Source organism: Aythya ferina, assembly GCF_964211825.1.
Source record: "Aythya ferina genome assembly, chromosome: 24".
Taxonomy (NCBI): Eukaryota; Metazoa; Chordata; class Aves; order Anseriformes; family Anatidae; genus Aythya; species Aythya ferina.
In genome coordinates this window covers 4,570,275-4,582,796 of record NC_140322.1, presented here as the reverse complement: position 1 = coordinate 4,582,796, position 12,522 = coordinate 4,570,275, and the positions used below count along the sequence as shown (strand labels likewise).

The 12,522-nt window shown below is 56.2% G+C and overlaps 2 long non-coding RNA genes across 2 annotated transcripts; one reads left to right on the top strand and one right to left on the bottom strand.

The window, feature by feature from the left end:
• The first annotated feature begins 202 nt into the window (after positions 1-202).
• Positions 203-3,763, top strand: LOC311423453. Its single transcript, XR_014685717.1, has 2 exons — positions 203-452; positions 577-3,763. It is a non-coding gene; the product is annotated as an uncharacterized lncRNA (long non-coding RNA).
• LOC311423454 lies at positions 3,017-10,332 on the bottom strand. Its single transcript, XR_014685718.1, has 2 exons — positions 4,706-10,332; positions 3,017-4,653 (listed from the first exon to the last, which is right to left on the bottom strand). It is a non-coding gene; the product is annotated as an uncharacterized lncRNA (long non-coding RNA).
• Positions 10,333-12,522: the final 2,190 nt, after the last annotated feature.

The following is a 12,522-nucleotide window of genomic DNA, read 5'->3' as shown; positions in this document are numbered from 1 at the left end:
CTGGGACCCTCTTTCCCCTGCCAGTCAATTCATCCTGTGCTCGGTTAATTCTGCCCCTCGCCCACACTTGATTCTCTTCCACCCATGCCTGCTGGGGTCTTTGTGCTCCCGTAAGCCTCACCTAACGCTAATTAGAGGCTGCGGGCTGGGCTGGGAGGATAAATAACGAGCGGTGATGTGCTTGGAGCAAGTGGGAGAGTGCTGCTGCTGCTGCTCATCTCACTGCAACAGCATCACGGAAGGTCCCCGGCATTGGTGGCCCTGCGAAGGACTTCCTGAGGAAGCTGCTCCCCCCTCCTCCTCCCCATAAGCTGACCCCGAGCCCCTCGCAGCCTCCCACACCGCTCCCCTGGGACCGCACCAAGCTCAGGGCCGGGTGACCCACTTGGAAAGAACCTGCCCTGAACTCCTCCTGAACCTGGAGGTGGGTGAAGGAATAATTCACACGGCAAGTAAATAAAGCCTCTTGGCTTCGGTTCCAAATGTAGTTACGTTCAGTGTTACCAGTTTCTGAGTAAATCTTTTTTCTTTTTTTTTTTTTCTATTTATTTTTATTTTTTTTTAATATCCAGGCAGCTTCTCTTATAAAATGTGCATGAAGGCTTTATGCAAGCAGGGCAGGAAGCAGACCCTTTTTTTCAATCTTGCACGGAGTTATCTCTGCAGCGGAGCAGCTGAAGCTTTCCTCCTGCCCTAAAGCCAGTGCTTGTTTACATCTACTTACAATCAAATTACATTAAACATCCAGAGTGATGCAGCAGATAGCACCATTTCGCCTTGCCATCGTGCTTCCAGCTGGCAGCGCAGCTCCACATCCACCACAAATGGAAAATCTTCATAAATTCGAATGCAGAGCTGCTGGCCGCGGAGCCACGGAGTCGGCTTTGCAGTGGGAGAAAAACGGGGGGTTTGGCCCCAAAGCTGTAAGGAAAGGACCACGTGCATCTGAGAAGGGCTTGGAGCGATAACCAGGAGGAGTGTAGCGTGCTGGTATCTTGAAATCTGTCCGTGTGCTACAAAGCCCATCTCACCCAGCTGGAGGTGCCGTGGTTATCGCAGAGCCTGCGGTGAGAAGCTGGGGCTTCTGCAGGCGCTGCCACCCCCACCTTGGAGCTCTCCAGCACCCAGGTGAGGTGGACACGATGTTTCTGCACAAGCCTCAGGGATTAAAAGAGCTGGGGAATGTGTTCAAGTCCTTCTGGCTGGTGGGAGGCGGTCACCGGTGTTTGCAGGGAGCGCGATGCAGCACGGGGAGTTCTCCTTTCATCTTCCAGAGCCAGCGCGGTAGCATCTGCAGCCCTTTAAGCAGACACGTCTGGTTAGGATCATCCACTGCTTCCGCCGAACCAGGGTTTAGAGTAGGAGACCTCCCTTCAAAGAGGTGGCTTTGTTGAGCAGTAAAATTGATGAATTACTGGAAGGGGTAAGGAAAACAAAGCCTTCTGTTGATCCCGCGGGGTAAGGCCTGCTGTGGCGGAGATGCTCGGCGGATAATGGACGGTTTTACCTCCCGTTACCCCCTCTGTGCTGTCCTTCTCCCGGGCAGCAGCCAAAATGCTTTGGGCCATCCTGAGGTGCTCCTGCCCAGCTTCAAGAGGTGGAGCAGGGGTGTAAATGGAAAAACACCCTACAGATGGCTGCTGGCCGCCCTCGAGCAGGATTCTCACCTTGTGGGAGGCTCTGCAGGGGTGCTGAGCATCACCCGGATGGGTGCAGGTGAGACACTGCAAGGGGGGCATCGGCTGCTCTGCTCCAGGCAAAGGACGAGAGCAACAGCCTGAGCCTGCCTGTCTCCATCCCGTCTCCCTGGGTCACAAAAGACAGAAGGAAACAAACAGGGTGGGTTTATGTGATCCAGAGTGACCCATAGAGGCACAGGGCAATGTCAGGAGGATCTTTTTGTCTTGGGCATCTCAGCTCCTGTGCCAGCCACAGGGGAGAAAAAAACAGCATCAGTGGGAAGGGGTGATGCCCCCTTCTCTTACACAGCCATCTTGGGGTCGGACCTGTGGAAGCACTGACTTTCCCCGTAACTCTCGGGGGTCCCAGAGGATCTCTGCCTGCCCTTCCGATGTGGTGAATCCCCCCCGGCAAGGTACATGGGATGCTTCCAGCTGCACCGCATGTGTCACCGTAATAACACCGCAGCGTTTTTCTCCCATCTCCTCCTTCCTTAGGCCTGGCTGTGCAGGACCTCAGAGTGTAATTAACCCAGAAAGGCTCCGCGCAGTGTTGAGCAGGTGCTGGCTGAATTTAGGAAACCATCGGATGGGAAACTCAGCAGCTGGAGGGGCCGGGGCCGTCCCAGAGCTGTTTCCTCGCCGTCTCACCCGCTGCTGCTCAGCCTATGTGGAGAGAGGCAAAAAACCAACAGCTGCATGTGAGGTCATAAAACAGCCCCAAAAGGATGGAAAAAAAATAAAACAAAACCCTACGCTAATACCCCGCTGGGAGCTCAGGTTCAGCAGGACTCATAAAATCACTATTTGAGCCTTCGGCAGAGTGTTAATTATTTTCATGCCTATTAGAGCCGGGTGTGTAATTGCTCCAGCGCCTGTTAGCAGGGTGAGTGAGTTCCTGTCCCGCATGGCACCTCCTTTTTTTTTTTTTCCCTTGTTTTTCATCTCGGCACAGCCACTGAGAGACCTGATCCAAGTTTTCAGCTTAATGTGGTGTCAGAAATCTTTGCTAATCAGAAGGGCCATTCCCCCTGGACCACTCAGGGGTGGGAGGGAGCCCATTTTGCAGCGTTTAGATGCCAGAAGAGCTTGCACTGCTGCCCTGGGAGAAATCCAGCGTTCATGAGCCTATTCATTTATTTCTTCAGCAGAAAATCATCCCAAATTTCATATCACTTGGTAAGATGAAGCAGCACTTTGAGGAAAGCAGCTCTTAGAGGTGGATTTCTCTCTTGGTACTGGAGCATCTCTTCCCAGGAATTGCTCTCACTGATTCCCCACCTTCCCTTTGGGCCCACATATCTCCTCTGCTCCCCATTTCTTGACATTTTGCCCTCTTTTTAGCTTCTCATCCTTGCTTCCAGCTGCTTGTGTCTGGTAAAGATCTCTCCTGCTCACGGAGGATGGGGACAAAGGGCTTGAGCCCCAGGCACGTGCCCCCATCAGCAGGAGGATGCTGCTTTTGTTTTTCCACTGCAGCCCCCAGAGATGCTCTTACCACTCCGATTGACTCCTTGACAGGTTTCAGCTAATAATCACACTCCAACGTGCCTGCAAATATAATCGGTGGTAAGTGCGCAGATATAATCATGCTGGGGAAGGGAAGAGGTGCCATTTAGCAGCTCCAGAAAAGCCTGCGAAGAAGCTGCTTTCTTCAGACTATCGGTCCTTGGGGAGCGATAGCACATGCAATATTCAGTGGGACATGGAAATCAACACAGAAAGAGCCATAAATATCTCCAGGAAAAATCACCGATGGAGATCACGAAGCTGAAAACGATCGGAGGTCTGGAGAGAGCCTCCTCCAGGGGCTGCGGCCAGAGACCTGCGTTTAATTCCCTCCGGCCCTGGCTTAAGGTGGGGAAAAATCTTCATGCTCACCCACCCCACAAGGGCATTTGGGAGGGCTCCTGAGCCCCAAAATACTTCCCAGGGTTGCAGAGGGGCCCGGTGAGCCGTGCTCAAGGCCGTGCTGCTGCGGAGCGTCCTGGCGCGTACCTAATCTCATTACAGGGCTTTCCGTACCACCACAACGCTGACATAATTATCACAGGATTTTCCGTTAGCCAGTTCTTAATTGAAAACTTGCTTGGGGGAAGCAGTGTCAGGTTGCTGAGGTTAAAGTTATCCCTTTTGCTCCCATGAACCCCCCAAGTTTCTGGTTTGTTCCCAATGGGTTTCTTGGCCCGTCCGGGGCCCCGCTGGGGCCTGCCCCCTGCCCGGTGTTCAGGTGGCCATAAAACATCTCCATTCCCAGGATCCGCGTGGTGTAATCCTCTCCAGAGGGATTACTGCCAGCATTTGTCACGCTTGTCGGTGCCTTTATGCTGAAGGCCGTTTGGCTGCCGCCACCTCAGGACTCCGAGTGTGCCAGGTTAGAGCTGTCCGTGCGTGTGTGCACACGTGGATCACACGAGGCTCGGTGGTTTTGGGGTAAAACTTGGCGAAATGCGGTAACTGGTGCTATTCCACCTCCCAAACGTCTGTGCACACATCCAGCCCCTCGCCGCTGCTGCATTTTCCCACAAAGGGGAAAACTCGCCTGGCACCAGAAACCTCAGCCGAGGGCTTTGAAGCTCGCTGAGGTCCAGCGATGAGAGCGAGGCCTCACGACGGGAACGGCGGGGCTGCCTTAATTGCAAACAGCGCTCCTGGCCGCGCTGGTAGGACAAACCCCGCCGGCACGCACTGCCTGGCAGCACCGCCGCTGCACCCAGGGCGAGCAGAGATGCTGCTCTGCATGGGGCGGCAGGATGAGGCCCAGTGCATCTCCAGGAGCTCAGGAGGGACAGGGAGCTGGGAAAGTGCCACAATTCTGGAAATTTTGGTTGTTCCTGCACTTTATTATGGGCTGCAGTGAGGCCACGCTTGCGTTGGGCTGGGAGAGCTCTGTGCAGACACTGCAGGAATGTTGTGAGCTGCTTGCTCCTGCATGCATGGCTGTGTGTGTGTGTGCACTGTGTGTGTGTGTGCACTGTGTGTGTGTGTGCACTGTGTGTGTGTGTGCACTGTGTGTGTGTGTGCACTGTGTGTGTGTTTTCTGTGTGCACAGTGCATGCTGTGCCATTGCAGCACGCAGTAATGATTGCCATGTGGAGCAGCGAGCCTTGGCTTGGCTCGCAGGGGGCAGGCAGAGCTTCATTCTCACAATAGGTTTAAGCTGCAAAGCGTTCATTGTTCCTGTGTGTGGGCACCTTCTCCCTGGGACGCTGCAGAGCTGCTGGCTGGGGAGATTTGTGCAGTGTGTGTGGAGCTGATGCCATTCCACAAAACTGTCTTGACTCCTTTTTTTTGCCCCATCTCCCAGTGCTCAGCATGGGGCAGGGAGCAGCAGGACGTCTTCGCTTCTTGTGTGTCTGTTACATGTCTGTACCTAGCCTGTGGCCTTGCTAAATTCTGAATTTCCACTGTTTCCATCATTTCTCCAGCGTGCAAGATAAATGGGCATCTCCTGGCACACCTGGGCTGCCGAGAGCCAGGAGCCTCTTCCAGCTCCTCTCTGCAAACCCCCTCCTGTCCCCAGAGCCCCCTTGCTCTGGCAGTTTTACCTGGGTAAGCTCTCGCTGTTGCTTCCATTTATCTGGGCTGCGTTAAGTGCCTGGCAGGTTGCATTATTCTTTAAGTGTGTGCAGCTCTTCCAAAATCCATCTTCTCTGTAATGACACGCAGCAGAGCGAGCTCCCGCGGGCTGGCAGTGCTGAGGTCCTGCAGCATCCCGGGGACCTTCCCCAGCAGCTGCACACGCTGAGGCTCCTGTGTTGTGCCTTTTCTTGGTAAATATGGGTGAAGGTGAAGTTTAATAGGAAGAAAAAGCTTGATTGCAGTTTCTAGACTCAGGCTTTGCCTTGTGTCCCTTCAGCTGTGGATCTGCCTGGTTTTATTTAGAAATCAGTGTATCGAGGGCACGTACCTGTTACTAACAGATATTTCAGCTGAGGTCAAAGCACAGCCCCTCGTTACACCCTGTGGTGGGAGAGTGCAATTAAAAGCTCTTCATTCTGCCAACAATAATTAAACAAGTGCATTTATTAGTCAGAGCAGCTCTGTCTGTGATGGGCATCACGAGAACCCAGGGCTGAGTAGCAAGAGGGGCTGGATCTGCACGTCAGTGCTGGAGCAAAACCGAGGGGTGCAGAGCCAGGGCAGCAGGCTGGGAGGAGGGGAGAATCGAGGGGTTTTCATCCCAGGGGCAATATGTGGGTCCTGTGGGGCAGCAGCAGAGTGGGGCTGGGACCTGCACTGGGCACTGTGCTGCTGTCACCCAGCAGTGTCACCCCAGCACCTTGGGTGCTGCCCCAGCACTCAGCACCCCCTGCCCTGCACTGCGGGGCTGCCCCAAGCTGTGATTTTCTCTTCCTGGGGCCAGGTGGGGGGGTCCCCCTGCTCTCAAGCCACAGGGGATCCCCTCACATCAGGCTGTACGTGGGACATCGCACAGCACTGCAGTGGCACAGGGGAAAGGCAAGGGCGCGGGGTTTTCAGCAGCAGGGACAGGGACCAGGGGCTGCCTGGCCTGGGGAGGGGCTCAGATGCTTCCCCCACTCTGTCTCTGTCCCCAGTTCCTCCTACAGCCACTTCCAGTGCTCAGGATCCATGCAGCAGAGCTGCCCCAGCTTTCCTGCAGGGCAGGCAGAGGCAGCAAAGACACCAAAGCCCCGAATGATTCCTGGTCCTGCCTCGGCCCCTCTCCCCAGCTTGCATCATGGAAACAAAAGCTCGGCCTCCGGCCGGGGCCCCTGGCACAGCTCCACGCAGCCGCTCGCTGAGCCACAGCTCCACTTCCTCCTTGCCCTAGGGTGGTTTTTCCCTTCCCTCCCCTGATGCTGCCGCTCGTTCCCCTCTCCTGCGCCAGCTCTCGCAGCTGGGAACGCCGGGGAAAAGGGAACCGCCGCCTTCTCCTCCCTCCTTCCTTGTCATCCACGAGCAAGAACCGATTAAGCCGGCAGAAGCTCAGCCCTTCCCCGCTTCCCTTTTAATTTCAGACCCCTGGCACAAGGGGACACGATGAAATGCAAGATTAAATGCCTAATACCCAGGATTTGGGATTACCGAGGCCAGTCTGGGTGGTTTGAGGTAGAAGGACGTCTCGGTTTAATGGGAGGTTTTCCTCCCCGCGTCTTCTCTCCCTGCTCCATGCTTGGAAGCTGCTGTAGTTGGCAAATGCGATGCTGGAAGGATGTGGTGAGCACCAAACCCCTGCGTGGATCCTGCCCCCAAATTCCTGCCCCAACCACGGTGCCCCAGGGTACGCATGGGCAAGGTTTCTGGGTTTGTAGGTAACAGCTTCGAAAGCCCCTATCCAAAACCAAGCGTATAACATCTTGAAATCGCCGCTGCTTCACCCTCTGTCCTGGAGGATTTCAGGCTTTGATAGCTGCTAAGTTGCTGCTGATTTATTCATGGCCACTTCCCACCCATTAGCTTTAATAGCTCGGGTTGCTCTGCTCCTGTCCCTGCCCGGCTTCTGCTGCTGAGGTCAAGCTCAGTGAGATGCTGGAGCCCAAATAATGTCCTGGAAGCAGCTGGAGTGCCGGATTTCCATCCTCACCGCCCGACCTTTGCAGCAGGGAAGGATGCCAGTAAACGTCCCCTCTCCTCTTCCTCTCGGTCTTCTCACTCAGCACAAGGACAGAGCTGTGGGGTGCGGTCTGCTGAGGATGAGCCTGAATCCAGATATCCCAAATCACAACAGCTTTGTGTCTGAGGCTCGGGGTCAGCTCAGCTCCTTTTCCATGTGAAGTTACCCAAGTCCTGCTCCTTCCTGGGGCCTCAGCTCCCTGCCTGTGCCCTGGGCTGTTATTTGATGCAGGGGGGTGGATAGATGTAGTGATGCTTGGAAGATGCTGAGATGTGGCTGCTGGGGCGAGATAAAGGTATTGTTAGTGCTGGGATGCAGCTTGGGGCCTCCTACTCCAACCTACCCACAATAACTAGCCATAACATACAGGAGAAGGCTGTGGTCATTGCACTGGATGATTTTGGGGTCTCCTGGGCACGTTCCAGCCAGGACGGGTCTGCGGGATGGCCGGGGCTCAGGGCAGCATCCTTCACTAGTGTGCTCTGCCCAGCCCGAGTGCTGCCACGTCCAGGGCTCCTGCAGCAGCATCGCCCAGGGCATCGCCACGTCCTCCACCTCCAGCAGCTGCCCACGAAGCAGGGATCGAGGCCGGCCCCCGCGGTGCCTGAGGAAGGAGGAAGAGGTGGATGGAAATGAGATTTGTCTTCCCACAAGGGCCGTGTGGAGCTGGAACTGTTATGGCTCATTTCGAAATGAAAAGGCAATCTCCGAATATTGCGTTTCTGTGAAATATTCCATCCCAGCTTTAGCTGAAGCACTTCACTTTGGCTTTTATTTTTGTTACTTCAACATTAGCAAGCACTAATGCTGGGCAATTTAGAGCAGAACCTAAATGCCAAACCAAAAACACTGACGAGTTCGTGCTGAGAAGTTTGACGGCACTTCTGAGAAACCTCCAGCCGCTCTGCCGAGCCCGTTGGGATGGGAAGGCACTTGGTGCGTTTTGGGATAATTCTTTCTAGATAATTTCTTCTCCATCACGAGCTGTCTCTTGATCCCTGGTGTGAGCAAGCATCCGAAGCGACAGGCGGATGCGTGCCTCCGGAGCAAAGCCCCCTCTCCTGAGCATCGCTGGCTGCTCCAAACCAGGGTGCTGACCCCCCCGGGCACGTTCACACCAGGAGTGAGTGCTGGCACTCTCCTTTTCCTGCTTCCTTCTGCAGGGGGATGATGTGCAGTGCGAGTCCTGCCTTCCGCAGGCACCGGGTGCAATTAGGAACAGCCCCGGTGCAGATTTCCTTCCCTAGCTCGTGCTGACGCTGCAGTGCCGGAGCTGGGAGCGAAATGTTGAGGTGCTTCTGAGCCCCCTGGTCCCCCCACTCTGGGACTCCAGGAATGTAAATGTTCTCCTTCAGAAATATTTTCTGCCAGGCGTGCTCGCATGGCTGTGTTTTTGTGCCCTCTTGTTGCACAAAACTTCGCCTTTTGGCCCCAAGTTACTGCCCCGATGTTCCCCTCGACTGGAAGAGGTTTCTGTTTGGTTATCTGGAGGAAGGAATAATTCCCGAAATTGTGAGCAGGATGGAGCTCTGCGACCCGTGGGCCCGGTCTTGTGGGGAAGGATTGCTTTACATGGCAGTGGAGGAGGGAGCCCATAAATCAGAGCAGGAATGTCGTGCTCTCCACCTTGTCTCCTGCGCTAGTACCGCTGGACGTGAGAATAAAATACAGCATAAGGCAAAGTCTGCAAAACAGGATTATAAATCCCCAGGAAGATAAGTCGTTTACCCTTAAAGCTTTGGCAATGTATTAAATCTACTCATTTTGTAAATTTGGTTACCTTTTATTAACCTACAAAAATATGCAGGTTTTCTTGTATGTGGAACCGGACGGCATTCCCAGAGCTTCAGGTTTCTCCAAGTTCTCATTGACAAACTGGAGATAATTACTTTTCCAGGGACGTGAAGGTAATGACTCCACATCTACCGGGAGCAGAGCACGATTAATCACGGCCTGTTTGTGTTTACAGCCACTTCCCTCCCTGCCAAAATGGGGCCACCTCTGAAGCTGACTCTGAAGTTTTTTGTCCCTGTGCATTGGGGATGGGGCGTACGGGTTATTTCCAGGCGTGTGCCAAAAATATGTCTGGGAGGGACTTTGGGGAGACACTGGCTCATCCCCCTGCCTTGGTGGTTCTCCTGATGCCTTCCCCAAATCTCCTCCACGGTAATGTGCATCCATGGACTTTGGTGGATGCGGAGAGCAGGCTCTTCCCCAATTCCCCTGCAGCAACCCCGTGCCCGTCTGGGAAGCCGCTGTCAGCATCACCACCGGGAGCTCTGCAGGTTCCTGGGCACCAGGCAGATTGAGATTCTTGCACCCCACAGATGCCATCTCCTGGCCCAGGAGCAGAGGGCTGTCCGGCTTCTCCTCCAGAGACTGCTCCCAGCCACGAAACTTTCTTCCTCTTCCTGGAGCGAGGCGGGCGCAGCCACAGCCCAGGGGTACAGCAGTGAGCAACAGTCACCACGAGCCTTTATAACCTCTTCAGCTGGCCTGCGGGGAGTCCATCAGGTCCCTGCTCTGTGCCTCAGTTTCCCCACTGACAGGGAAGAGAGAGGGATGCCTCCTTCATGCCTGGTGCGTCCTCATGGCTCCAGCCCCGGGCTCTGCCTTGAGACCGGTGCTGGGGCTGGGCAGAGCCGGGCTGTGGCCCAATTCTGGCAGGCAGCGGTGGCCTCCCCTTCACCTCCAGCAGAGGGTCAGAGAGGGATGCGGGGCGGGGGCTCCTCTCCTCCCCTCCTCTCTGTCGGGGAAGGCTCCGCAGCCTCAGCGCGCGGTGCCAAGTCCCGCTCCAACAGCTGTATGTTCTCCAGCATGAGTCATCCCACCCAGCGCTCAGCCTCTCCACAACAACATTCCTTCTCTCTGATCTAAGATCCTGGCTGTGATCAGTCGCTGTCTCCTTCTCCTTCCCCCGTCCACATGGTTCCTGTGCCCGGACCCGGTCCCCAAACGAGGCAGCAGGGAGCGGGGGAGGCTCTGCCAGGAGCAGCAACCAGCAGAGCCTGAAAAAAGGCACGTTCAGATTCCCCTCCTTCCCCCAAATCAGGAGGGAGGTGCTCAATTACCATGAGATCTTTTTTTTTTTTTTTTCTTTTTTTTTTTCCCTCTCTCAGAAAAGAGGCAGTGATGTAGATTCTTTTTCACGTTGCTTTCTGTGCTTCCTCCCCATCCAGTGCCTGCAGCAGGGCGAGCGCTGCCTGCCCTCTCCCAGAGCATCAGGAGCAGCGCTCCAAGCCCTGGGTCCCGCACATCTCCTGTCCTACAGAGAGCTCTGCTCCAGAACCACCCCCCCGAGGCCACCCCTCTCTATTCCTGGTGCCTCCTTGCCCCCATTGGGCTATTTTCTCCTCTTCTCTCTGCTCCTCCGGGTGTTTTCCCACTTTCTGCAAGAAGAAGTGGGAGGCGACAGGACAACGGCAGCACCCACCTCCCCGCGTCCCCTGCGCCCGCCTCCAGCACCTTCACTGGTGCTGGTGGCGTTACCGACACTTGGGGTGTCGCTGGGTGGCCTGGAACTGGGAAACTGCTTCTGAGCTCACACCACTCCCATCCCTGGCTCCGCCTGGCACAGGCACAGCCCAGGAACAGAGATCAAACATTGCTCAAAAGCATTAATTTCTCCTGGGCTGGGGAGAGCCCAGATGGTTTCCAGTGGTGGCAAAGGGAGATGAATGTCACTGAGCAGTGAGCAAATCCAACATCAGGACATAATTCCTCACCGGGAAGCTGGGATAGCGGGACAGTGGATGAGTGAGGTGTCTGTGCAGCTCAGTGGGATGGCTGCCCCCACAAACCTGCAGCCCCAGTCCCTTCCCAGCTCCAGAAGCTGCAAAGTTTCTGCAGCGCTGCTTTAATTGAGCCTCACAGGGGGGGTGGGGAGGACGTCCTGGTGCAGCATCTCCACTACAAAACCCAGCAGTGGGGATTTGGGCTCATGGCCAGGCCACGGGGTGATGCTTCCCTGCCGGAGATGGGTGAGGAACAGCCTGAGCCCCACACCTGAGCTTTGGCCCTAAAAACCTTCCCCAGCATTGGTCCCTGCAATAAAGCCAGGTGCCTGCAATCTGCGTTTGCTTACAGGCCATGGGATGCTGTGGCTGCCATCATGTTGGGAACAGTGAAGCTGTGTTTTGTGGCTCTCTGGGGAAAGCAGGGATCTGGTTTGATGCTCTTAGATTTGCCACAACTGTGATGAGGAAAAGCCTGGCACATTTTTAATTAAAGCCTGATAAAGAGCCTGCCTGCAAAAGATGCGTGGCAGAGGGCTTTAATGAGGCCGAATGTCCACTGATGGACACACCATACGTGCTGGTGTGTGAGCACATGGAGTAAGGCTGGGCTGGTTTTTTGGGCATCACAACGTGCTGCTGGGGCCGTAGGATGCCACTACGATGCAGCTCATGCAGTGCCACAGTCCTTGGGACTGATAGAGGGGCTGAGCACATCTCTGGAACATTCAGGGGAAGAGAAGCAAAGTGGGATGCTGAAACCTGGCTGCTTTCGGGGCCTCTCCTCTTTGTGCCTGCCCAAGAGGGGAGAGCACTCAGGAACCTGCTTAAACAGCGTCTGCGGGGGGCTGCCTTCAAGCAGCGTGGCTGAAAAGTGAACTTAGGATAATGCTTTTATTCCAACTGATACACTCTCCTGGAGCTGTACGGCTGGGAGGGAGCAAGTAAAGGGTGAAGTAAAGGCTCCTGCTGCTGCAGACCCGCTCCCAGTGCAGCTGCCCTGGCCTGGCTGGGCACAATGGGATGAGGGCACATCCCTGCCCTGCGGACAGGAGCAGGGGCAGGAGCAGGGGCAGGAGCAGGGGTTAGGGGCAGGAGCAGGGTCTCCATCTCCTTCCCCAGGGCTCGCCCACGGCCAGGCTCCCAGCGCCTCGCTCGGGTCTCAGCGGGTCCCATCCCGCGCACGGGGCTGCCGGGCCGGGGGTCCCCGCTGCGGGAGGGGGGATGCGGGAGGGGGGCGGGTGGGAGACCCCCAGGGGACCTCCGTGCGCTCCCCGAGCAGGGGCTGGGCAGGAGCCCCCCGGGTGCCGCAGCAGCGCTCCATGGAGCGGGGCCAACTTCTCGGTGGCCGGGCGGCCGGGGGCTAAGGATGCTGCCCCCAGACAACCCCCCCCCCCGTAACCTCCATCCCTCTATCCCTTCCTCCGTCCCTCCCCGGCGATGCTCCGGGCCCCGCGCTCCGCCTCCCCGCGGGGCCGGGGCCGGGGCCGGGGCGGGCGGAGGGCGGGGAGGGGACCCGGGGCCGGGCGGG